This window comes from Lathyrus oleraceus, unplaced genomic scaffold (genome assembly GCF_024323335.1).
Source record: "Lathyrus oleraceus cultivar Zhongwan6 unplaced genomic scaffold, CAAS_Psat_ZW6_1.0 chrUn0356, whole genome shotgun sequence".
Lineage (NCBI taxonomy): Eukaryota > Viridiplantae > Streptophyta > Magnoliopsida > Fabales > Fabaceae > Lathyrus > Lathyrus oleraceus.
The window spans coordinates 40776-66688 of NW_026112747.1; the positions used below are offsets into that span (position 1 = coordinate 40776).

Sequence of the window (25913 nt, forward strand, 5' to 3'; positions counted from 1 at the left end):
ATAAGATTATGTCAATAAAGAAGTTTCATCAGAATTTTTCAAACTGGTTTTCGATATGTGAAAATTATTTGAGAAGTTTTTATACTTGTGGATTATAATTTTTCTTAATTTTTAAATGAATCTACCAATTGTTTTATAAAATTAAACAAAAAAGCAAGAATAAAATAAGAATGAAAGTACAAAATAGAGAAAGCAAATAATAATAAAATATCAAAATAGAAAAAAATGGCATATGATGGATATTAATAATTGAAACACTTATATTAATAATTTAATTAATAAATATTTTTATATTCAACAAATTTAGATTTCTACTTGTAGAAATTTATTTTTCTTAATTTTGAAATGAATCTACCATTTATTTTAAACAATGGAAAAAAGCAAGAACAAAATATAGAAATAAAATGATCAAAAATTAAAAATAGGAAGAGAGAAGAAAAGCTTATGATGTATATTAATTATTCAAACAATGCTATTAATTTGAAATAATAGTAATAAATACATATGTTGCTGCCCAGGATTGAACTGGAGACCTTCAGTGTGTAAGACTGACGTGATAACCACTACACCACAACAACATTTGGGTTATTCAACTAATTTAATTCAATACATATATATTAGAGATGGAAACAAATTATTAATTAAAATGACACTAATGACTATTTTACAATTGTATCTCTCAAGATTTGAACTCAATTTCTTTAGATTAATAGACTAAATTCTTCCAAATCACCAAAAATATGATAGTATAGATTGAAAATATACATGTTTAACAAGTCTCACACCATTTAATTTTGTAAAGGAAGAGGGAGTTTAAGACTATATAATGGATTCAATTTATTCATTATAAAATGCATCAGTCAAAAATACTTTAAACTTGTATTTGGCGTCTTCTATTTTTAATTCGCTTATACTCTTGTCTTATAGTGTTGTGAGATGTAATTATGTACTTGTTTTGAGGTGTGGATGTACTCGGGGTCTAGGGGTGGTTGAGGGTAAATTATGCGTTGTAACAATTTTTACAGTCTTTTCTTTGGTTGTCATTTGACAGCGACTGTTATATTTTTCTCTCTGAATTTGGAATTTCCATGTTATGTCCTTGTGTTTGTGTATGTGTTATTTTAATTTTTCCATGTTGATATTTTCTAACAATTGTTATCATAGCTTATGGTTCCATCCAGGGATAAGAGTTCTAAGTATGCTTTATGGTTGCAACTTTATCTGATCTTTCACATCAAGTGTTGTTGAGCTACTGTCAGAAGTTCCAATAGGTGGATTGGGCTAGATAAAATTGAGAGAATAATTATTTTTTACATAAGTTAATGATTAATGCTCAGTACATGAGTATTTATTAACATTGTTGAAAGGTCTACTATAAGATTATGTCAATAAAGAAGTTTCAATAGAATTTTTCAAACTGGTTTTCGATATGTGGAAATTATTTGAGAAGTTTTTATACTTGTGGATTATAATTTTTCTTAATTTTTAAATGAATCTAACAATTGTTTTATAAAATTAAACAAAAGAGCAAGAATAAAATAAGAATGAAAGTACAAAATAGAGAAAGCAAATAATAATAAAATATCAAAATAGAAAAAAATGGCATATGATGGATATTAATAATTGAAACACTTATATTAATATGAAATAATAGTAAGAAAAACATAAATATAATAATTTAATTATTTTTATTAATAAATATTTTTATATTCAACAAATGTAGATTTTATACTTGTAGAAATTTATTTTTCTTAATTTTGAAATGAATCTACCATTTATTTTATACAATGGAAAAAAAGCAAGAACAAAATATAGTAATAAAATGATCAAAAATTAAAAATAGGAAGAAAAAAAAGGCTTATGATGTATATTAATTATTTAAACAACCCTATTAATATGAAATAATAGTAATAAATACATATGTTGCTGCCCAAGATTGAACTTGAGACCTTCAGTGTGTAAGACTGACGTGATAACCACTACACCACAGCAACATCTGGGTTATTCAACTAATTTAATTCAATACATATATATTAGAGATGGAAACAAATTATTAATTAAAATGACACTAATGACTATTTTACAATTGTATCTCTCAAGATTTGAACTCAATTTCTTTAGATTAATAGACTAAATTCTTCCAAATCACCAAAAATATGATAGTATAGATTGAAAATATACATGTTTAACAAGTCTCACACCATTTAATTTTGTAAAGGAAGAGGGAGTTTAAGACTATATAATGGATTCAATTTATTCATTATAAAATGCATCAGTCAAAAATACTTTAAACTTGTATTTGGCGTCTTCTATTTTTAATTCGCTTATACTCTTGTCTTATAGTGTTGTGAGATGTAATTATGTACTTGTTTTGAGGTGTGGATGTACTCGGGGTCTAGGGGTGGTTGAGGGTAAATTATGCGTTGTAACAATTTTTACAGTCTTTTCTTTGGTTGTCATTTGACAACGACTGTTATATTTTTCTCTCTGAATTTGGAATTTCCATGTTATGTCCTTCTGTTTGTGTATGTGTTATTTTAATTTTTCCATGTTGATATTTTCTAACAATTGTTATCATAGCTTATGGTTCCATCCAGGGATAAGAGTTCTAAGTATGCTTTATGGTTGCAACTTTATCTGATCTTTCACATCAAGTGTTGTTGAGCTACTGTCAGAAGTTCCAATAGGTGGATTGGGCTAGATAAAATTGAGAGAATAATTATTTTTTACATAAGTTAATGATTAATGCTCAGTACATGAGTATTTATTAACATTGTTGAAAGGTCTACTATAAGATTATGTCAATAAAGAAGTTTCAATAGAATTTTTCAAACTGGTTTTCGATATGTGGAAATTATTTGAGAAGTTTTTATACTTGTGGATTATAATTTTTCTTAATTTTTAAATGAATCTAACAATTGTTTTATAAAATTAAACAAAAGAGCAAGAATAAAATAAGAATGAAAGTACAAAATAGAGAAAGCAAATAATAATAAAATATCAAAATAGAAAAAAATGGCATATGATGGATATTAATAATTGAAACACTTATATTAATATTAAATAATAGTAAGAAAAACATAAATATAATAATTTAATTATTTTTATTAATAAATATTTTTATATTCAACAAATGTAGATTTTATACTTGTAGAAATTTATTTTTCTTAATTTTGAAATGAATCTACCATTTATTTTATACAATGGAAAAAAAGCAAGAACAAAATATAGTAATAAAATGATCAAAAATTAAAAATAGGAAGAAAAAAAAGGCTTATGATGTATATTAATTATTTAAACAACCCTATTAATATGAAATAATAGTAATAAATACATATGTTGCTGCCCAAGATTGAACTTGAGACCTTCAGTGTGTAAGACTGACGTGATAACCACTACACCACAGCAACATCTGGGTTATTCAACTAATTTAATTCAATACATATATATTAGAGATGGAAACAAATTATTAATTAAAATGACACTAATGACTATTTTACAATTGTATCTCTCAAGATTTGAACTCAATTTCTTTAGATTAATAGACTAAATTCTTCCAAATCACCAAAAATATGATAGTATAGATTGAAAATATACATGTTTAACAAGTCTCACACCATTTAATTTTGTAAAGGAAGAGGGAGTTTAAGACTATATAATGGATTCAATTTATTCATTATAAAATGCATCAGTCAAAAATACTTTAAACTTGTATTTGGCGTCTTCTATTTTTAATTCGCTTATACTCTTGTCTTATAGTGTTGTGAGATGTAATTATGTACTTGTTTTGAGGTGTGGATGTACTCGGGGTCTAGGGGTGGTTGAGGGTAAATTATGCGTTGTAAAAATTTTTACAGTCTTTTCTTTGGTTGTCATTTGACAGCGACTGTTATATTTTTCTCTCTGAATTTGGAATTTCCATGTTATGTCCTTCTGTTTGTGTATGTGTTATTTTAATTTTTCCATGTTGATATTTTCTAACAATTGTTATCATAGCTTATGGTTCCATCCAGGGATAAGAGTTCTAAGTATGCTTTATGGTTGCAACTTTATCTGATCTTTCACATCAAGTGTTGTTGAGCTACTGTCAGAAGTTCCACTAGGTGGATTGGGCTAGATAAAATTGAGAGAATAATTATTTTTTACATAAGTTAATGATTAATGCTCAGTACATGAGTATTTATTAACATTGTTGAAAGGTCTACTATAAGATTATGTCAATAAAGAAGTTTCAATAGAATTTTTCAAACTGGTTTTCGATATGTGGAAATTATTTGAGAAGTTTTTATACTTGTGGATTATAATTTTTCTTAATTTTTAAATGAATCTAACAATTGTTTTATAAAATTAAACAAAAGAGCAAGAATAAAATAAGAATGAAAGTACAAAATAGAGAAAGCAAATAATAATAAAATATCAAAATAGAAAAAAATGGCATATGATGGATATTAATAATTGAAACACTTATATTAATACTAAATAATAGTAAGAAAAACATAAATACAATAATTTAATAATTTAATTAATAAATATTTTTATATTCAACAAATGTAGATTTTATAGTTGTACAAATTTATTTTTCTTAATTTTGAAATGAATCTACCATTTATTTTAAACAATGGAAAAAAAGCAAGAACAAAATATAGAAATAAAATGATCAAAAATTAAAAATAGGAAGAAAAGAAAGGCTATTAATATGAAATAATAATAATAAATACATATGTTGCTGCCTAGATTTTGAACTGGAGACCTTCAGTGTGTAGTACTTACGTGATAACCACTACACCACAGCAACATTTGGGTTATTCAACTAATTTAATTCAATACATATATATTAGAGATGGAAACAAATTATTAATTAAAATGACACTAATGACTATTTTACAATTGTATCTCTCAAGATTTGAACTCAATTTCTTTAGATTAATAGACTAAATTCTTCCAAATCACCACAAATATGTTAGTATAGATTGAAAATATACATGTTCAACAAGTCTCACACCATTTAGTTTTGTAAAGGAAGAGGGAGTTTAAGACTATATAATGGATTCAATTTATTCATTATAAAATGCATCAGTCAAAAATACTTTAAACTTGTATTTGGCGTCTTCTATTTTTAATTCGCTTATACTCTTGTGTTATAGTGTTGTGAGATGTAATTATGTACTTGTTTTGAGGTGTGGATGTACTCGGGGTCTGGGGGTGGTTGAGGGTAAATTATGCGTTGTAACAATTTTTACAGTCTTTTCTTTGGTTGCCATTTGACAGCGACTATTATATTTTTCTCTCTGAATTTGGAGTTTCCATGTTATGTCCTTGTGTTTGTGTATGTGTTATTTTAATTTCTCCATGTTGATATTTTATAACAATTTTTATCATAGCTTTTGGTTCCATCCAGGGATAAGAGTTCTAAGTATGCTTTATGGTTGCGACTTTATCTGAGCTTTCAGATCAAGTGTTGTTGAGCTACTGTCAGAAGTTCCACTATATGGATTGGGCTAGATAAAATTGAGAGAATAATTATTTTTTACATGTGGAAAGTTCAAATCAAATATGTGCTGATATGACAAGGATTACATAATATATTGATTAATGCTCAGTACATGAGTATTTATTAACATTAATGAAAGGTCTACAATAATACTATGTCAACAAAGAAGTTTCATCATAATTTTTCAAACTGGTTTTCGATATGTGGAAATTATTTGAGAATTTTTATACTTGTTGAATATTATTTTTCTTAATTTTGAACTGAATCTACCAATTGTTTTATAAAATTAAATAAAAAGCAAGAATAAAATAAGAATGAGAGTACAAAATAGAGAAAGCAAATAATTAAAAAATATCAAAATAGAAAAAATATGGCATATAATGGATATTAATAATTGAAACACTTCTATTAATATGAAATAATAGTAACAAAAACAAAAAAGTAATAATTTAATTATTTTATTAATAAATATTTTTATAATCTACAAATTTGATTTTATACTCTCGTGTTAGAGTGTTGTGAGATGTAATTATGTACTTGCTTTGAGGTGTGGGTGTACTCGGGGTCTGGGGGTGGCTGAGGGTACATTATGCGTTGTAAAAAATTTCACTTGTTTTTCTTTGGTTGTCATTTGACAGCGACTGTTATATTTTTCTCTCTGAATTTGGAATTTCCATGTTATGTCCTTGTGTTTGTGTATGTGTTATTTTAATTTCTCCATGTTGATATTTTCTAACAATTGTTATCATAGCTTATGGTTCCATCCAGGGATAAGAGTTCTAAGTATGCTTTATGGTTGCAACTTTATCTGATCTTTCACATCAAGTGTTGTTGAGCTACTGTCAGAAGTTCCACTAGGTGGATTGGGCTAGATAAAATTCAGAGAATAATTATTTTTTACATAAGTTAATGATTAATGCTCAGTACATGAGTACTTATTAACATTGATGAAAGGTCTACTATAAGATTATGTCAATAAAGAAGTTTCATCAGAATTTTTCAAACTGGTTTTCGATATGTGAAAATTATTTGAGAAGTTTTTATACTTGTGGATTATAATTTTTCTTAATTTTTAAATGAATCTACCAATTGTTTTATAAAATTAAACAAAAAAGCAAGAATAAAATAAGAATGAAAGTACAAAATAGAGAAAGCAAATAATAATAAAATATCAAAATAGAAAAAAATGGCATATGATGGATATTAATAATTGAAACACTTATATTAATAATTTAATTAATAAATATTTTTATATTCAACAAATTTAGATTTCTACTTGTAGAAATTTATTTTTCTTAATTTTGAAATGAATCTACCATTTATTTTAAACAATGGAAAAAAGCAAGAACAAAATATAGAAATAAAATGATCAAAAATTAAAAATAGGAAGAGAAGAAAAGCTTATGATGTATATTAATTATTCAAACAATGCTATTAATTTGAAATAATAGTAATAAATACATATGTTGCTGCCCAGGATTGAACTGGAGACCTTCAGTGTGTAAGACTGACGTGATAACCACTACACCACAACAACATTTGGGTTATTCAACTAATTTAATTCAATACATATATATTAGAGATGGAAACAAATTATTAATTAAAATGACACTAATGACTATTTTACAATTGTATCTCTCAAGATTTGAACTCAATTTCTTTAGATTAATAGACTAAATTCTTCCAAATCACCAAAAATATGTTAGTATAGATTGAAAATATACATGTTCAACAAGTCTCACACCATTTAGTTTTGTAAAGGAAGAGGGAGTTTAAGACTATATAATGGATTCAATTTATTCATTATAAAATGCATCAGTCAAAAATACTTTAAACTTGTATTTGGCGTCTTCTATTTTTAATTCGCTTATACTCTTGTGTTATAGTGTTGTGAGATGTAATTATGTACTTGTTTTGAGGTGTGGATGTACTCGGGGTCTGGGGGTGGTTGAGGGTAAATTATGCGTTGTAACAATTTTTACAGTCTTTTCTTTGGTTGCCATTTGACAGCGACTATTATATTTTTCTCTCTGAATTTGGAGTTTCCATGTTATGTCCTTGTGTTTGTGTATGTGTTATTTTAATTTCTCCATGTTGATATTTTATAACAATTTTTATCATAGCTTTTGGTTCCATCCAGGGATAAGAGTTCTAAGTATGCTTTATGGTTGCGACTTTATCTGAGCTTTCAGATCAAGTGTTGTTGAGCTACTGTCAGAAGTTCCACTATATGGATTGGGCTAGATAAAATTGAGAGAATAATTATTTTTTACATGTGGAAAGTTCAAATCAAATATGTGCTGATATGACAAGGATTACATAATATATTGATTAATGCTCAGTACATGAGTATTTATTAACATTAATGAAAGGTCTACAATAATACTATGTCAACAAAGAAGTTTCATCATAATTTTTCAAACTGGTTTTCGATATGTGGAAATTATTTGAGAATTTTTATACTTGTTGAATATTATTTTTCTTAATTTTGAACTGAATCTACCAATTGTTTTATAAAATTAAATAAAAAGCAAGAATAAAATAAGAATGAGAGTACAAAATAGAGAAAGCAAATAATAAAAAATATCAAAATAGAGAAAATATGGCATATGATGGATATTAATAATTGAAACACTTCTATTAATATGAAATAATAGTAACAAAAACAAAAAAGTAATAATTTAATTATTTTATTAATAAATATTTTTATAATCTACAAATCTTGATTTTATACTCTCGTGTTAGAGTGTTGTGAGATGTAATTATGTACTTGCTTTGAGGTGTGGGTGTACTCGGGGTCTGGGGGTGGCTGAGGGTACATTATGCGTTGTAAAAAATTTCACTTGTTTTTCTTTGGTTGTCATTTGACAGCGACTGTTATATTTTTCTCTCTGAATTTGGAATTTCCATGTTATGTCCTTGTGTTTGTGTATGTGTTATTTTAATTTCTCCATGTTGATATTTTCTAACAATTGTTATCATAGCTTATGGTTCCATCCAGGGATAAGAGTTCTAAGTATGCTTTATGGTTGCAACTTTATCTGATCTTTCACATCAAGTGTTGTTGAGCTACTGTCAGAAGTTCCACTAGGTGGATTGGGCTAGATAAAATTGAGAGAATAATTATTTTTTACATAAGTTAATGATTAATGCTCAGTACATGAGTACTTATTAACATTGATGAAAGGTCTACTATAAGATTATGTCAATAAAGAAGTTTCATCAGAATTTTTCAAACTGGTTTTCGATATGTGGAAATTATTTGAGAAGTTTTTATACTTGTGGATTATAATTTTTCTTAATTTTTAAATGAATCTACCAATTGTTTTATAAAATTAAACAAAAAAGCAAGAATAAAATAAGAATGAAAGTACAAAATAGAGAAAGCAAATAATAATAAAATATCAAAATAGAAAAAAATGGCATATGATGGATATTAATAATTGAAACACTTATATTAATAATTTAATTAATAAATATTTTTATATTCAACAAATGTAGATTTCTACTTGTAGAAATTTATTTTTCTTAATTTTGAAATGAATCTACCATTTATTTTAAACAATGGAAAAAAAGCAAGAACAAAATATAGAAATAAAATGATCAAAAATTAAAAATAGGAAGAAAAGAAAGCTTATGATGTATATTAATTATTCAAACAATGCTATTAATTTGAAATAATAGTAATAAATACATATGTTGCTGCCCAGGATTGAACTGGAGACCTTCAGTGTGTAAGACTGACGTGATAACCACTACACCACAGCAACATTTGGGTTATTCAACTAATTTAATTCAATACATATATATTAGAGATGGAAACAAATTATTAATTAAAATGACACTAATGACTATTTTACAATTGTATCTCTCAAGATTTGAACTCAATTTCTTTAGATTAATAGACTAAATTCTTCCAAATCACCAAAAATATGTTAGTATAGATTGAAAATATACATGTTCAACAAGTCTCACACCATTTAGTTTTGTAAAGGAAGAGGGAGTTTAAGACTATATAATGGATTCAATTTATTCATTATAAAATGCATCAGTCAAAAATACTTTAAACTTGTATTTGGCGTCTTCTATTTTTAATTCGCTTATACTCTTGTGTTATAGTGTTGTGAGATGTAATTATGTACTTGTTTTGAGGTGTGGATGTACTCGGGGTCTGGGGGTGGTTGAGGGTAAATTATGCGTTGTAACAATTTTTACAGTCTTTTCTTTGGTTGCCATTTGACAGCGACTATTATATTTTTCTCTCTGAATTTGGAGTTTCCATGTTATGTCCTTGTGTTTGTGTATGTGTTATTTTAATTTCTCCATGTTGATATTTTATAACAATTTTTATCATAGCTTTTGGTTCCATCCAGGGATAAGAGTTCTAAGTATGCTTTATGGTTGCGACTTTATCTGAGCTTTCAGATCAAGTGTTGTTGAGCTACTGTCAGAAGTTCCACTATATGGATTGGGCTAGATAAAATTGAGAGAATAATTATTTTTTACATGTGGAAAGTTCAAATCAAATATGTGCTGATATGACAAGGATTACATAATATATTGATTAATGCTCAGTACATGAGTATTTATTAACATTAATGAAAGGTCTACAATAATACTATGTCAACAAAGAAGTTTCATCATAATTTTTCAAACTGGTTTTCGATATGTGGAAATTATTTGAGAATTTTTATACTTGTTGAATATTATTTTTCTTAATTTTGAACTGAATCTACCAATTGTTTTATAAAATTAAATAAAAAGCAAGAATAAAATAAGAATGAGAGTACAAAATAGAGAAAGCAAATAATAAAAAAATATCAAAATAGAAAAAATATGGCATATGATGGATATTAATAATTGAAACACTTCTATTAATATGAAATAATAGTAACAAAAACAAAAAAGTAATAATTTAATTATTTTATTAATAAATATTTTTATAATCTACAAATCTTGATTTTATACTCTCGTGTTAGAGTGTTGTGAGATGTAATTATGTACTTGCTTTGAGGTGTGGGTGTACTCGGGGTCTGGGGGTGGCTGAGGGTACATTATGCGTTGTAAAAAATTTCACTTGTTTTTCTTTGGTTGTCATTTGACAGCGACTGTTATATTTTTCTCTCTGAATTTGGAATTTCCATGTTATGTCCTTGTGTTTGTGTATGTGTTATTTTAATTTCTCCATGTTGATATTTTCTAACAATTGTTATCATAGCTTATGGTTCCATCCAGGGATAAGAGTTCTAAGTATGCTTTATGGTTGCAACTTTATCTGATCTTTCACATCAAGTGTTGTTGAGCTACTGTCAGAAGTTCCACTAGGTGGATTGGGCTAGATAAAATTGAGAGAATAATTATTTTTTACATAAGTTAATGATTAATGCTCAGTACATGAGTATTTATTAACATTGATGAAAGGTCTACTATAAGATTATGTCAATAAAGAAGTTTCATCAGAATTTTTCAAACTGGTTTTCGATATGTGGAAATTATTTGAGAAGTTTTTATACTTGTGGATTATAATTTTTCTTAATTTTTAAATGAATCTACCAATTGTTTTATAAAATTAAACAAAAAAGCAAGAATAAAATAAGAATGAAAGTACAAAATAGAGAAAGCAAATAATAATAAAATATCAAAATAGAAAAAAATGGCATATGATGGATATTAATAATTGAAACACTTATATTAATAATTTAATTAATAAATATTTTTATATTCAACAAATGTAGATTTCTACTTGTAGAAATTTATTTTTCTTAATTTTGAAATGAATCTACCATTTATTTTAAACAATGGAAAAAAAGCAAGAACAAAATATAGAAATAAAATGATCAAAAATTAAAAATAGGAAGAAAAGAAAGGCTTATGATGTATATTAATTATTCAAACAATGCTATTAATTGAAATAATAGTAATAAATACATATGTTGCTGCCCAGGATTGAACTGGAGACCTTCAGTGTGTAAGACTGACGTGATAACCACTACACCACAACAACATTTGGGTTATTCAACTAATTTAATTCAATACATATATATTAGAGATGGAAACAAATTATTAATTAAAATGACACTAATGACTATTTTACAATTGTATCTCTCAAGATTTGAACTCAATTTCTTTAGATTAATAGACTAAATTCTTCCAAATCACCAAAAATATGTTAGTATAGATTGAAAATATACATGTTCAACAAGTCTCACACCATTTAGTTTTGTAAAGGAAGAGGGAGTTTAAGACTATATAATGGATTCAATTTATTCATTATAAAATGCATCAGTCAAAAATACTTTAAACTTGTATTTGGCGTCTTCTATTTTTAATTCGCTTATACTCTTGTGTTATAGTGTTGTGAGATGTAATTATGTACTTGTTTTGAGGTGTGGATGTACTCGGGGTCTGGGGGTGGTTGAGGGTAAATTATGCGTTGTAACAATTTTTACAGTCTTTTCTTTGGTTGCCATTTGACAGCGACTATTATATTTTTCTCTCTGAATTTGGAGTTTCCATGTTATGTCCTTGTGTTTGTGTATGTGTTATTTTAATTTCTCCATGTTGATATTTTATAACAATTTTTATCATAGCTTTTGGTTCCATCCAGGGATAAGAGTTCTAAGTATGCTTTATGGTTGCGACTTTATCTGAGCTTTCAGATCAAGTGTTGTTGAGCTACTGTCAGAAGTTCCACTATATGGATTGGGCTAGATAAAATTGAGAGAATAATTATTTTTTACATGTGGAAAGTTCAAATCAAATATGTGCTGATATGACAAGGATTACATAATATATTGATTAATGCTCAGTACATGAGTATTTATTAACATTAATGAAAGGTCTACAATAATACTATGTCAACAAAGAAGTTTCATCATAATTTTTCAAACTGGTTTTCGATATGTGGAAATTATTTGAGAATTTTTATACTTGTTGAATATTATTTTTCTTAATTTTGAACTGAATCTACCAATTGTTTTATAAAATTAAATAAAAAGCAAGAATAAAATAAGAATGAGAGTACAAAATAGAGAAAGCAAATAATAAAAAAATATCAAAATAGAAAAAATATGGCATATGATGGATATTAATAATTGAAACACTTCTATTAATATGAAATAATAGTAACAAAAACAAAAAAGTAATAATTTAATTATTTTATTAATAAATATTTTTATAATCTACAAATCTTGATTTTATACTCTCGTGTTAGAGTGTTGTGAGATGTAATTATGTACTTGCTTTGAGGTGTGGGTGTACTCGGGGTCTGGGGGTGGCTGAGGGTACATTATGCGTTGTAAAAAATTTCACTTGTTTTTCTTTGGTTGTCATTTGACAGCGACTGTTATATTTTTCTCTCTGAATTTGGAATTTCCATGTTATGTCCTTGTGTTTGTGTATGTGTTATTTTAATTTCTCCATGTTGATATTTTCTAACAATTGTTATCATAGCTTATGGTTCCATCCAGGGATAAGAGTTCTAAGTATGCTTTATGGTTGCAACTTTATCTGATCTTTCACATCAAGTGTTGTTGAGCTACTGTCAGAAGTTCCACTAGGTGGATTGGGCTAGATAAAATTGAGAGAATAATTATTTTTTACATAAGTTAATGATTAATGCTCAGTACATGAGTATTTATTAACATTGATGAAAGGTCTACTATAAGATTATGTCAATAAAGAAGTTTCATCAGAATTTTTCAAACTGGTTTTCGATATGTGGAAATTATTTGAGAAGTTTTTATACTTGTGGATTATAATTTTTCTTAATTTTTAAATGAATCTACCAATTGTTTTATAAAATTAAACAAAAAAGCAAGAATAAAATAAGAATGAAAGTACAAAATAGAGAAAGCAAATAATAATAAAATATCAAAATAGAAAAAAATGGCATATGATGGATATTAATAATTGAAACACTTATATTAATAATTTAATTAATAAATATTTTTATATTCAACAAATGTAGATTGTATACTTGTAGAAATTTATTTTTCTTAATTTTGAAATGAATCTACCATTTATTTTAAACAATGGAAAAAAAGCAAGAACAAAATATAGAAATAAAATGATCAAAAATTAAAAATAGGAAGAAAAGAAAGGCTTATGATGTATATTAATTATTCAAACAATGCTATTAATATGAAATAATAGTAATAAATACATATGTTGCTGCCCAGGATTGAACTGGAGACCTTCAGTGTGTAAGACTGACGTGATAACCACTACACCACAGCAACATTTGGGTTATTCAACTAATTTAATTCAATACATATATATTAGAGATGGAAACAAATTATTAATTAAAATGACACTAATGACTATTTTACAATTGTATCTCTCAAGATTTGAACTCAATTTCTTTAGATTAATAGACTAAATTCTTCCAAATCACCAAAAATATGTTAGTATAGATTGAAAATATACATGTTCAACAAGTCTCACACCATTTAGTTTTGTAAAGGAAGAGGGAGTTTAAGACTATATAATGGATTCAATTTATTCATTATAAAATGCATCAGTCAAAAATACTTTAAACTTGTATTTGGCGTCTTCTATTTTTAATTCGCTTATACTCTTGTGTTATAGTGTTGTGAGATGTAATTATGTACTTGTTTTGAGGTGTGGATGTACTCGGGGTCTGGGGGTGGTTGAGGGTAAATTATGCGTTGTAACAATTTTTACAGTCTTTTCTTTGGTTGCCATTTGACAGCGACTATTATATTTTTCTCTCTGAATTTGGAGTTTCCATGTTATGTCCTTGTGTTTGTGTATGTGTTATTTTAATTTCTCCATGTTGATATTTTATAACAATTTTTATCATAGCTTTTGGTTCCATCCAGGGATAAGAGTTCTAAGTATGCTTTATGGTTGCGACTTTATCTGAGCTTTCAGATCAAGTGTTGTTGAGCTACTGTCAGAAGTTCCACTATATGGATTGGGCTAGATAAAATTGAGAGAATAATTATTTTTTACATGTGGAAAGTTCAAATCAAATATGTGCTGATATGACAAGGATTACATAATATATTGATTAATGCTCAGTACATGAGTATTTATTAACATTAATGAAAGGTCTACAATAATACTATGTTAACAAAGAAGTTTCATCATAATTTTTCAAACTGGTTTTCGATATGTGGAAATTATTTGAGAATTTTTATACTTGTTGAATATTTTTTTTTTAATTTTGAACTGAATCTACCAATAGTTTTATAAAATTAAATAAAAAGCAAGAATAAAATAAGAATGAGAGTACAAAATAGAGAAAGCAAATAATAAAAAAATATCAAAATAGAAAAAATATGGCATATGATGGATATTAATAATTGAAACACTTCTATTAATATGAAATAATAGTAACAAAAACAAAAAAGTAATAATTTAATTATTTTATTAATAAATATTTTTATAATCTACAAATCTTGATTTTATACTCTCGTGTTAGAGTGTTGTGAGATGTAATTATGTACTTGCTTTGAGGTGTGGGTGTACTCGGGGTCTGGGGGTGGCTGAGGGTACATTATGCGTTGTAAAAAATTTCACTTGTTTTTCTTTGGTTGTCATTTGACAGCGACTGTTATATTTTTCTCTCTGAATTTGGAATTTCCATGTTATGTCCTTGTGTTTGTGTATGTGTTATTTTAATTTCTCCATGTTGATATTTTCTAACAATTGTTATCATAGCTTATGGTTCCATCCAGGGATAAGAGTTCTAAGTATGCTTTATGGTTGCAACTTTATCTGATCTTTCACATCAAGTGTTGTTGAGCTACTGTCAGAAGTTCCACTAGGTGGATTGGGCTAGATAAAATTGAGAGAATAATTATTTTTTACATAAGTTAATGATTAATGCTCAGTACATGAGTATTTATTAACATTGATGAAAGGTCTACTATAAGATTATGTCAATAAAGAAGTTTCATCAGAATTTTTCAAACTGGTTTTCGATATGTGGAAATTATTTGAGAAGTTTTTATACTTGTGGATTATAATTTTTCTTAATTTTTAAATGAATCTACCAATTGTTTTATAAAATTAAACAAAAAAGCAAGAATAAAATAAGAATGAAAGTACAAAATAGAGAAAGCAAATAATAATAAAATATCAAAATAGAAAAAAATGGCATATGATGGATATTAATAATTGAAACACTTATATTAATATTAAATAATAGTAAGAAAAACATAAATACAATAATTTAATTATTTTATTAATAAATATTTTTATATTCAACAAATGTAGATTTTATACTTGTAGAAATTTATTTTTCTTAATTTTGAAATGAATCTACCATTTATTTTAAACAATGGAAAAAAAGCAAGAACAAAATATAGAAATAAAATGATCAAAAATTAAAAATAGGAAGAAAAGAAAGGCTTATGATGTATATTAATTATTCAAACAATGCTATTAATATGAAATAATAGTAATAAATACATATGTTGCTGCCCAGGATTGAACTGGAGACCTTCAGTGTGTAAGACTGACGTGATAACCACTACACCACAACAACATTTGGGTTATTCAACTAATTTAATTCAATACATATATATTAGAGATGGAAACAAATTATTAATTAAAATGACACTAATGACTATTTTACAATTGTATCTCTCAAGATTTGAACTCAATTTCTTTAGATTAATAGACTAAATTCTTCCAAATCACCAAAAATATGTTAGTATAGATTGAAAATATACATGTTCAACAAGTCTCACACCATTTAGTTTTGTAAAGGAAGAGGGAGTTTAAGACTATATAATGGATTCAATTTATTCATTATAAAATGCATCAGTCAAAAATACTTTAAACTTGTATTTGGCGTCTTCTATTTTTAATTCGCTTATACTCTTGTGTTATAGTGTTGTGAGATGTAATTATGTACTTGTTTTGAGGTGTGGATGTACTCGGGGTCTGGGGGTGGTTGAGGGTAAATTATGCGTTGTAACAATTTTTACAGTCTTTTCTTTGGTTGCCATTTGACAGCGACTATTATATTTTTCTCTCTGAATTTGGAGTTTCCATGTTATGTCCTTGTGTTTGTGTATGTGTTATTTTAATTTCTCCATGTTGATATTTTATAACAATTTTTATCATAGCTTTTGGTTCCATCCAGGGATAAGAGTTCTAAGTATGCTTTATGGTTGCGACTTTATCTGAGCTTTCAGATCAAGTGTTGTTGAGCTACTGTCAGAAGTTCCACTATATGGATTGGGCTAGATAAAATTGAGAGAATAATTATTTTTTACATGTGGAAAGTTCAAATCAAATATGTGCTGATATGACAAGGATTACATAATATATTGATTAATGCTCAGTACATGAGTATTTATTAACATTAATGAAAGGTCTACAATAATACTATGTCAACAAAGAAGTTTCATCATAATTTTTCAAACTGGTTTTCGATATGTGGAAATTATTTGAGAATTTTTATACTTGTTGAATATTATTTTTCTTAATTTTGAACTGAATCTACCAATTGTTTTATAAAATTAAATAAAAAGCAAGAATAAAATAAGAATGAGAGTACAAAATAGAGAAAGCAAATAATAAAAAAATATCAAAATAGAAAAAATATGGCATATGATGGATATTAATAATTGAAACACTTCTATTAATATGAAATAATAGTAACAAAAACAAAAAAGTAATAATTTAATTATTTTATTAATAAATATTTTTATAATCTACAAATCTTGATTTTATACTCTCGTGTTAGAGTGTTGTGAGATGTAATTATGTACTTGCTTTGAGGTGTGGGTGTACTCGGGGTCTGGGGGTGGCTGAGGGTACATTATGCGTTGTAAAAAATTTCACTTGTTTTTCTTTGGTTGTCATTTGACAGCGACTGTTATATTTTTCTCTCTGAATTTGGAATTTCCATGTTATGTCCTTGTGTTTGTGTATGTGTTATTTTAATTTCTCCATGTTGATATTTTCTAACAATTGTTATCATAGCTTATGGTTCCATCCAGGGATAAGAGTTCTAAGTATGCTTTATGGTTGCAACTTTATCTGATCTTTCACATCAAGTGTTGTTGAGCTACTGTCAGAAGTTCCACTAGGTGGATTGGGCTAGATAAAATTGAGAGAATAATTATTTTTTACATAAGTTAATGATTAATGCTCAGTACATGAGTATTTATTAACATTGATGAAAGGTCTACTATAAGATTATGTCAATAAAGAAGTTTCATCAGAATTTTTCAAACTGGTTTTCGATATGTGGAAATTATTTGAGAAGTTTTTATACTTGTGGATTATAATTTTTCTTAATTTTTAAATGAATCTACCAATTGTTTTATAAAATTAAACAAAAAAGCAAGAATAAAATAAGAATGAAAGTACAAAATAGAGAAAGCAAATAATAATAAAATATCAAAATAGAAAAAAATGGCATATGATGGATATTAATAATTGAAACACTTATATTAATATTAAATAATAGTAAGAAAAACATAAATATAATAATTTAATATTTTATTAATAAATATTTTTATATTCAACAAATGTAGATTTTATACTTGTAGAAATTTATTTTTCTTAATTTTGAAATGAATCTACCATTTATTTTATACAATGGAAAAAAAGCAAGAACAAAATATAGAAATAAAATGATCAAAAATTAAAAATAGGAAGAAAAGAAAGGCTTATGATGTATATTAATTATTCAAACAATGCTATTAATATGAAATAATAGTAATAAATACATATGTTGCTGCCCAGGATTGAACTGGAGACCTTCAGTGTGTAAGACTGACGTGATAACCACTACACCACAACAACATTTGGGTTATTCAACTAATTTAATTCAATACATATATATTAGAGATGGAAACAAATTATTAATTAAAATGACACTAATGACTATTTTACAATTGTATCTCTCAAGATTTGAACTCAATTTCTTTAGATTAATAGACTAAATTCTTCCAAATCACCAAAAATATGTTAGTATAGATTGAAAATATACATGTTCAACAAGTCTCACACCATTTAGTTTTGTAAAGGAAGAGGGAGTTTAAGACTATATAATGGATTCAATTTATTCATTATAAAATGCATCAGTCAAAAATACTTTAAACTTGTATTTGGCGTCTTCTATTTTTAATTCGCTTATACTCTTGTGTTATAGTGTTGTGAGATGTAATTATGTACTTGTTTTGAGGTGTGGATGTACTCGGGGTCTGGGGGTGGTTGAGGGTAAATTATGCGTTGTAACAATTTTTACAGTCTTTTCTTTGGTTGCCATTTGACAGCGACTATTATATTTTTCTCTCTGAATTTGGAGTTTCCATGTTATGTCCTTGTGTTTGTGTATGTGTTATTTTAATTTCTCCATGTTGATATTTTATAACAATTTTTATCATAGCTTTTGGTTCCATCCAGGGATAAGAGTTCTAAGTATGCTTTATGGTTGCGACTTTATCTGAGCTTTCAGATCAAGTGTTGTTGAGCTACTGTCAGAAGTTCCACTATATGGATTGGGCTAGATAAAATTGAGAGAATAATTATTTTTTACATGTGGAAAGTTCAAATCAAATATGTGCTGATATGACAAGGATTACATAATATATTGATTAATGCTCAGTACATGAGTATTTATTAACATTAATGAAAGGTCTACAATAATACTATGTCAACAAAGAAGTTTCATCATAATTTTTCAAACTGGTTTTCGATATGTGGAAATTATTTGAGAATTTTTATACTTGTTGAATATTATTTTTCTTAATTTTGAACTGAATCTACCAATTGTTTTATAAAATTAAATAAAAAGCAAGAATAAAATAAGAATGAGAGTACAAAATAGAGAAAGCAAATAATAAAAAAATATCAAAATAGAAAAAATATGGCATATGATGGATATTAATAATTGAAACACTTCTATTAATATGAAATAATAGTAACAAAAACAAAAAGTAATAATTTAATTATTTTATTAATAAATATTTTTATAATCTACAAATCTTGATTTTATACTCTCGTGTTAGAGTGTTGTGAGATGTAATTATGTACTTGCTTTGAGGTGTGGGTGTACTCGGGGTCTGGGGGTGGCTGAGGGTACATTATGCGTTGTAAAAAATTTCACTTGTTTTTCTTTGGTTGTCATTTGACAGCGACTGTTATATTTTTCTCTCTGAATTTGGAATTTCCATGTTATGTCCTTGTGTTTGTGTATGTGTTATTTTAATTTCTCCATGTTGATATTTTCTAACAATTGTTATCATAGCTTATGGTTCCATCCAGGGATAAGAGTTCTAAGTATGCTTTATGGTTGCAACTTTATCTGATCTTTCACATCAAGTGTTGTTGAGCTACTGTCAGAAGTTCCACTAGGTGGATTGGGCTAGATAAAATTGAGAGAATAATTATTTTTTACATAAGTTAATGATTAATGCTCAGTACATGAGTATTTATTAACATTGATGAAAGGTCTACTATAAGATTATGTCAACAAAGAAGTTTCATCAGAGCTTTTCAAACTGGTTTTCGATATGTGGAAATTATTTGAGAAGTTTTTATACTTGTGGATTATAATTTTTCTTAATTTTTAAATGAATCTACCAATTGTTTTATAAAATTAAACAAAAAAGCAAGAATAAAATAAGAATGAAAGTACAAAATAGAGAAAGCAAATAATAATAAAATATCAAAATAGAAAAAAATGGCATATGATGGATATTAATAATTGAAACACTTATATTAATAATTTTATTAATAAATATTTTTATATTCAACAAATGTAGATTTTATACTTGTAGAAATTTATTTTTCTTAATTTTGAAATGAATCTACCATTTATTTTATACAATGGAAAAAAAGCAAGAACAAAATATAGAAATAAAATGATCAAAAATTAAAAATAGGAAGAAAAAAAAGGCTTATGATGTATATTAATTATTCAAACAATGCTATTAATATGAAATAATAGTAATAAATACATATGTTGCTGCCCAGGATTGAACTGGAGACCTTCAGTGTGTAAGACTGACATGATAACCACTACAACACAACAACATTGGGTTATTCAACTAATTTAATTCAATACATATATATTAGAGATGGAAACAAATTATTAATTAAAATGACACTAATGACTATTTTACAATTGTATCTCTCAAGATTTGAACTCAATTTCTTTAGATTAATAGACTAAATTCTTCCAAATCACCAAAAATATGTTAGTATAGATTGAAAATATACATGTTTAACAAGTCTCACACCATTTAGTTTTGTAAAGGAAGAGGGAGTTTAAGACTATATAATGGATTCAATTTATTCATTATAAAATGCATCAGTCAAAAATACTTTAAACTTGTATTTGGCGTCTTCTATTTTTAATTCGCTTATACTCTTGTGTTATAGTGTTGTGAGATGTAATTATGTACTTGTTTTGAGGTGTGGATGTACTCGGGGTCTGGGGTGGTTGAGGGTAAATTATGCGTTGTAACAATTTTTACAGTCTTTTCTTTGGTTGCCATTTGACAGCGACTATTATATTTTTCTCTCTGAATTTGGAGTTTCCATGTTATGTCCTTGTGTTTGTGTATGTGTTATTTTAATTTCTCCATGTTGATATTTTATAACAATTGTTATCATAGCTTTTGGTTCCATCCAGGGATAAGAGTTCTAAGTATGCTTTATGGTTGCGACTTTATCTGAGCTTTCAGATCAAGTGTTGTTGAGCTACTGTCAGAAGTTCCACTATATGGATTGGGCTAGATAAAATTGAGAGAATAATTATTTTTTACATGTGGAAAGTTCAAATCAAATATGTGTTGATATGACAAGGATTACATAATATATTGATTAATGCTCAGTACATGAGTATTTATTAACATTAATGAAAGGTCTACAATAATACTATGTCAACAAAGAAGTTTCATCATAATTTTTCAAACTGGTTTTCGATATGTGGAAATTATTTGAGAATTTTTATACTTGTTGAATATTATTTTTCTTAATTTTGAACTGAATCTACCAATTGTTTTATAAAATTAAATAAAAAGCAAGAATAAAATAAGAATGAGAGTACAAAATAGAGAAAGCAAATAATAAAAAAATATCAAAATAGAAAAAATATGGCATATGATGGATATTAATAATTGAAACACTTCTATTAATATGAAATAATAGTAACAAAAAAAAAAGTAATAATTTAATTATTTTATTAATAAATATTTTTATAATCTACAAATCTTGATTTTATACTCTCGTGTTAGAGTGTTGTGAGATGTAATTATGTACTTGCTTTGAGGTGTGGGTGTACTCGGGGTCTGGGGGTGGCTGAGGGTACATTATGCGTTGTAAAAAATTTCACTTGTTTTTCTTTGGTTGTCATTTGACAGCGACTGTTATATTTTTCTCTCTGAATTTGGAATTTCCATGTTATGTCCTTGTGTTTGTGTATGTGTTATTTTAATTTCTCCATGTTGATATTTTCTAACAATTGTTATCATAGCTTATGGTTCCATCCAGGGATAAGAGTTCTAAGTATGCTTTATGGTTGCAACTTTATCTGATCTTTCACATCAAGTGTTGTTGAGCTACTGTCAGAAGTTCCACTAGGTGGATTGGGCTAGATAAAATTGAGAGAATAATTATTTTTTACATAAGTTAATGATTAATGCTCAGTACATGAGTATTTATTAACATTGATGAAAGGTCTACTATAAGATTATGTCAACAAAGAAGTTTCATCAGAGCTTTTCAAACTGGTTTTCGATATGTGGAAATTATTTGAGAAGTTTTTATACTTGTGGATTATAATTTTTCTTAATTTTTAAATGAATCTACCAATTGTTTTATAAAATTAAACAAAAAAGCAAGAATAAAATAAGAATGAAAGTACAAAATAGAGAAAGCAAATAATAATAAAATATCAAAATAGAAAAAAATGGCATATGATGGATATTAATAATTGAAACACTTATATTAATATGAAATAATAGTAAGAAAAACATAAATATAATAATTTAATTATTTTATTAATAAATATTTTTATATTCAACAAATGTAGATTTTATACTTGTAGAAATTTATTTTTCTTAATTTTGAAATGAATCTACCATTTATTTTATACAATGGAAAAAAAGCAAGAACAAAATATAGATATAAAATGATCAAAAATTAAAAATAGGAAGAAAAAAAAGGCTTATGATGTATATTAATTATTTAAACAACGCTATTAATATGAAATAATAGTAATAAATACATATGTTGCTGCCCAGGATTGAACTGGAGACCTTCAGTGTGTAAGACTGACGTGATAACCACTACACCACAACAACATCTGGGTTATTCAACTAATTTAATTCAATACATATATATTAGAGATGGAAACAAATTATTAATTAAAATGACACTAATGACTATTTTACAATTGTATCTCTCAAGATTTGAACTCAATTTCTTTAGATTAATAGACTAAATTCTTCCAAATCACCAAAAATATGTTAGTATAGATTGAAAATATACATGTTTAACAAGTCTCACACCATTTAATTTTGTAAAGGAAGAGGGAGTTTAAGACTATATAATGGATTCAATTTATTCATTATAAAATGCATCAGTCAAAAATACTTTAAACTTGTATTTGGCGTCTTCTATTTTTAATTCGCTTATACTCTTGTCTTATAGTGTTGTGAGATGTAATTATGTACTTGTTTTGAGGTGTGGATGTACTCGGGGTCTAGGGGTGGTTGAGGGTAAATTATGCGTTGTAACAATTTTTACAGTCTTTTCTTTGGTTGTCATTTGACAGCGACTGTTATATTTTTCTCTCTGAATTTGGAATTTCCATGTTATGTCCTTCTGTTTGTGTATGTGTTATTTTAATTTTCCATGTTGATATTTTCTAACAATTGTTATCATAGCTTATGGTTCCATCCAGGGATAAGAGTTCTAAGTATGCTTTATGGTTGCAACTTTATCTGATCTTTCACATCAAGTGTTGTTGAGCTACTGTCAGAAGTTCCAATAGGTGGATTGGGCTAGATAAAATTGAGAGAATAATTATTTTTTACATAAGTTAATGATTAATGCTCAGTACATGAGTATTTATTAACATTGTTGAAAGGTCTACTATAAGATTATGTCAATAAAGAAGTTTCAATAGAATTTTTCAAACTGGTTTTCGATATGTGGAAATTATTTGAGAAGTTTTTATACTTGTGGATTATAATTTTTCTTAATTTTTAAATGAATCTAACAATTGTTTTATAAAATTAAACAAAAGAGCAAGAATAAAATAAGAATGAAAGTACAAAATAGAGAAAGCAAATAATAATAAAATATCAAAATAGAAAAAATGGCATATGATGGATATTAATAATTGAAACACTTATATTAATATGAAATAATAGTAAGAAAAACATAAATATAATAATTTAATATTTTATTAATAAATATTTTTATATTCAACAAATGTAGATTTTATACTTGTAGAAATTTATTTTTCTTAATTTTGAAATGAATCTACCATTTATTTTATACAATGGAAAAAAAGCAAGAACAAAATATAGAAATAAAATGATCAAAAATTAAAATAGGAAGAAAAAAAGGCTTATGATGTATATTAATTATTTAAACAACGCTATTAATATGAAATAATAGTAATAAATACATATGTTGCTGCCCAGATTGAACTTGAGACCTTCAGTGTGTAAGACTGACGTGATAACCACTACACCACAGCAACATCTGGGTTATTCAACTAATTTAATTCAATACATATATATTAGAGATGGAAACAAATTATTAATTAAAATGACACTAATGACTATTTTACAATTGTATCTCTCAAGATTTGAACTCAATTTCTTTAGATTAATAGACTAAATTCTTCCAAATCACCAAAATATGTTAGTATAGATTGAAAATATACATGTTTAACAAGTCTCACACCATTTAATTTTGTAAAGGAAGAGGGAGTTTAAGACTATATAATGGATTCAATTTATTCATTATAAAATGCATCAGTCAAAAATACTTTAAACTTGTATTTGGCGTCTTCTATTTTTAATTCGCTTATACTCTTGTCTTATAGTGTTGTGAGATGTAATTATGTACTTGTTTTGAGGTGTGGATGTACTCGGGGTCTAGGGGTGGTTGAGGGTAAATTATGCGTTGTAACAATTTTTACAGTCTTTTCTTTGGTTGCCATTTGACAGCGACTATTATATTTTTCTCTCTGAATTTGGAGTTTCCATGTTATGTCCTTGTGTTTGTGTATGTGTTATTTTAATTTCTCCATGTTGATATTTTATAACAATTGTTATCATAGCTTATGGTTCCATCCAGGGATAAGAGTTCTAAGTATGCTTTATGGTTGCAACTTTATCTGATCTTTCACATCAAGTGTTGTTGAGCTACTGTCAGAAGTTCCACTAGGTGGATTGGGCTAGATGAAAATGAGAGAATAATTATTTTTTACATAAGTTATTGATTAATGCTCAGTACATGAGTTATTATTAACATTGATGAAAGTTGTACTATAAGATTATGTCAACAAAGAAGTTTCATAGAATTTTCAAACTGGTTTTCGATATGTGGAAATTATTTGAGAAGTTTTTATACTTGTGGATTATAATTTTTCTTAATTTTTAAATGAATCTACCAATTGTTTTATAAAATTAAACAAAAGCAAGAATAAAATAAGAATGAAAGTACAAAATAGAGAAAGCAAATAATAATAAAATATCAAAATAGAAAAAAATGGCATATGATGGATATTAATAATTGAAACACTTATATTAATATTAAATAATAGTAAGAAAAACATAAATATAATAATTTAATTATTTTATTAATAAATATTTTTATATTCAACAAATGTAGATTTTATACTTGTAGAAATTTATTTTTCTTAATTTTGAAATGAATCTACCATTTATTTATACAATGGAAAAAAGCAAGAACAAAATATAGATATAAAATGATCAAAAATTAAAAATAGGAAGAAAAAAAGGCTTATGATGTATATTAATTATTTAAACAACGCTATTAATATGAATAATAGTAATAAATACATATGTTGCTGCCCAGGATTGAACTGGAGACCTTCAGTGTGTAAGACTGACGTGATAACCACTACACCCACCAACATCTGGGTTATTCAACTAATTTAATTCAATACATATATATTAGAGATGGAAACAAATTATTAATTAAAATGACACTAATGACTATTTTACAATTGTATCTCTCAAGATTTGAACTCAATTTCTTTAGATTAATAGACTAAATTCTTCCAAATCACCAAAAATATGTTAGTATAGATTGAAAATATACATGTTTACAAGTCTCACACCATTTAATTTTGTAAAGGAAGAGGGAGTTTAAGACTATATAATGGATTCAATTTATTCATTATAAAATGCATCAGTCAAAAATACTTTAAACTTGTATTTGG

The 25913-nt window shown here is 26.3% G+C and overlaps 1 long non-coding RNA gene and 11 other non-coding genes across 12 annotated transcripts; all 12 read right to left on the reverse strand.

Annotated features, from left to right (window-relative positions):
- Positions 1-437: 437 nt before the first annotated feature.
- On the reverse strand, positions 438-4791 carry LOC127113880 (uncharacterized). Its single transcript, XR_007799897.1, has 2 exons — positions 4751-4791; positions 438-533 (listed from the first exon to the last, which is right to left on the reverse strand). It is a non-coding gene; the product is annotated as an uncharacterized LOC127113880 (long non-coding RNA).
- Positions 506-578, reverse strand: TRNAV-UAC (transfer RNA valine (anticodon UAC)). Its single transcript has one exon. It is a non-coding gene; the product is annotated as a tRNA-Val (tRNA).
- On the reverse strand, positions 1922-1994 carry TRNAV-UAC (transfer RNA valine (anticodon UAC)). The gene has a single exon. It is a non-coding gene; the product is annotated as a tRNA-Val (tRNA).
- On the reverse strand, positions 3338-3410 carry TRNAV-UAC (transfer RNA valine (anticodon UAC)). The gene has a single exon. It is a non-coding gene; the product is annotated as a tRNA-Val (tRNA).
- A 2164-nt stretch (positions 4792-6955) lies between the features above and the next one.
- On the reverse strand, positions 6956-7028 carry TRNAV-UAC (transfer RNA valine (anticodon UAC)). The gene has a single exon. It is a non-coding gene; the product is annotated as a tRNA-Val (tRNA).
- A 2160-nt stretch (positions 7029-9188) lies between these two features.
- TRNAV-UAC (transfer RNA valine (anticodon UAC)) lies at positions 9189-9261 on the reverse strand. The gene has a single exon. It is a non-coding gene; the product is annotated as a tRNA-Val (tRNA).
- A 2161-nt stretch (positions 9262-11422) lies between these two features.
- On the reverse strand, positions 11423-11495 carry TRNAV-UAC (transfer RNA valine (anticodon UAC)). Its single transcript has one exon. It is a non-coding gene; the product is annotated as a tRNA-Val (tRNA).
- A 2163-nt stretch (positions 11496-13658) lies between these two features.
- Positions 13659-13731, reverse strand: TRNAV-UAC (transfer RNA valine (anticodon UAC)). Its single transcript has one exon. It is a non-coding gene; the product is annotated as a tRNA-Val (tRNA).
- A 2203-nt stretch (positions 13732-15934) lies between these two features.
- Positions 15935-16007, reverse strand: TRNAV-UAC (transfer RNA valine (anticodon UAC)). The gene has a single exon. It is a non-coding gene; the product is annotated as a tRNA-Val (tRNA).
- Positions 16008-18210: 2203 nt separating this feature from the next.
- TRNAV-UAC (transfer RNA valine (anticodon UAC)) lies at positions 18211-18283 on the reverse strand. Its single transcript has one exon. It is a non-coding gene; the product is annotated as a tRNA-Val (tRNA).
- A 2162-nt stretch (positions 18284-20445) lies between these two features.
- On the reverse strand, positions 20446-20518 carry TRNAV-UAC (transfer RNA valine (anticodon UAC)). Its single transcript has one exon. It is a non-coding gene; the product is annotated as a tRNA-Val (tRNA).
- A 2200-nt stretch (positions 20519-22718) lies between these two features.
- TRNAV-UAC (transfer RNA valine (anticodon UAC)) lies at positions 22719-22791 on the reverse strand. Its single transcript has one exon. It is a non-coding gene; the product is annotated as a tRNA-Val (tRNA).
- Positions 22792-25913: the final 3122 nt, after the last annotated feature.